The following is a 2,111-nucleotide window of genomic DNA, read 5'->3' as shown; positions in this document are numbered from 1 at the left end:
TGACGCACACTTGTCGAGGACAAGTGGGAGATTGTTGGAATAAGTGTCCTCCAACAATCATGCGATCACAACAGTCGATCATGATGATCACATGTTTAAATATCATATTAAGAATACATGTGGGATGTAATGTTTTACAGTCAACTGGTCCACACATATCGGTAATGATTGGCTGACTAGAGTTTCACATTACTGTCGTACGACGGTGGTGATCAGTTGATCCCCTTAGGTCCTACCTAGAGGGAAATACTCTTAATTGATTATTTAATTAATCGTATGCCGATACGAGTTAATTAAATTGCTTAAAATTGACGGATGATTTATGAGTAAAGTTAACGTGTCTTATTATAATTCGATTAAATTAGATACGGTCTAAGTAATCGAATTGTTTTATTACTTAGATAAAATTGTTATTTACGAAACAATTGAAACAGAATGAATAATTTATTATAAATACAAGTTGTTGTAATTTATAATTTGATAAACCATTTTGGTACAAGTAATCAAGAATTACTAGTTAATTTTGTATGTGACATATTTTATTAATATGTTGATTTTTAATATGTTAAAAATACATTGCATTGTAACATGTCATGTAACATGTAACATGTGACAAAATTGACAAATGACAAAATAAAATGGACTACCCATTTTATTTAAGTGTGCCGAAAATGGAGGGAGTATAAGGTTTATATTGTGTTTTATTTTAATTAAAAACATAATGATAAAAGCCTACTATTTAGCCTTGCATGCCTAGTCTCATCTTGAGAAGAACAAGACCATGCATTGGCTCCCCAATATAGACCCTCCCCCCTCCCCTCCCCCCTCCCCCCCCCCCCCCAACCGGTTTTCCATGTAGTGTAACAATATGGATTTCTCAATTATTCATACACAACTACACCTAATATTTTCTAGTGTAAGAAAATCAATTCTCTATCTTGTGAAGAAATTTTAGAGAAATAAAAATCTCACAAATCTCTCCTCTTGGCCGAAAATAATCAAGAGGAAATACAAAATATTTTTATGTCAATTTTTATAGTAAGACTTATATTATTACTAGATCATAATAATATTAGTTATTAAGAGGTTTCCATGGGTATATACTTTTGGGAGAGGTTCTATTTTGGAACTTTTGTTCATTCATTATAAGGAAGCTCAAGAACTAACAAGAAGGAGATCTTGTTGGTGCCCTTATATCCGAAATCCCAAAGTAAGAAAGACGATTTCTTCTCTTATCTTGTTTTAGTTTGCATGCATAAGATCTAATTTATTTTATGACTAAATAAATCAATTCATATATGAATATGTTAAATTAATGAGATTAATCATTTCTAACAAGTACCCACGGGTGGAACTGAACACGTGAGGCACAGGAGCAATCCGAGCGTCTCAAGAAGAAGCGCTCGTCCTGGCTGGAAATCCAAGCGTCCTGACAGAAAGACGCTCGTCCTGGCATAGCTGGAAAGGAAAAATTTGCACTGGATATGAATCCGAGCGTCTCCTCAGGAATCCACTCGTCTCAACCAAAAGACGCTCGTCTCAGAAAAGATCCCCTCGTCTTGGTTTTATCAGAATCTGGGATTTCACCCTGACCTTGAATCCGAGCGTCCTCAAAAGAATCAGCTCGTCTCCAGGTAAAATACGCTCGTCTCCTGCTGAAGACGCTCGTCTCAGCACGGGTTACATTTTATAAAACTGTCTGGGCAACAATCTGAGCGTCCCGTGTTGCAGACGCTCGTCTCCCTCTGTTGCAATTCAAAAACACGGGATTAAAACCCTCTGCCCCATTTCATTTCCTTCATTCAACACATAAACACACATTCAAAACCCTTAATCCCTCCATCCACAAAAATCAATTTTCTGAACCAAATTTACCCAAATCAATTCCAAACTCCCTCAAAACTCAAACAAATCACTCCTCTATCAACAAAAAACCATTTAAACATCCAAATCCTCAAGAATTGAATCGATTTTCTAGGGTAAAAGCAAATTTCAAAAATCCTAAATCGATTTGGGATTTATTGAAGCATGAGGATACTAGATTAATTCAAGCAAATCTTTGGTTGTTGATATATACAAGGAGAAGAACAATGGCTAGGACTAAAGGTGGA

Source organism: Silene latifolia, chromosome 2 (genome assembly GCF_048544455.1).
Source record: "Silene latifolia isolate original U9 population chromosome 2, ASM4854445v1, whole genome shotgun sequence".
Taxonomy (NCBI): Eukaryota; Viridiplantae; Streptophyta; class Magnoliopsida; order Caryophyllales; family Caryophyllaceae; genus Silene; species Silene latifolia.
Note: the sequence above shows the minus strand (reverse complement) of the source record.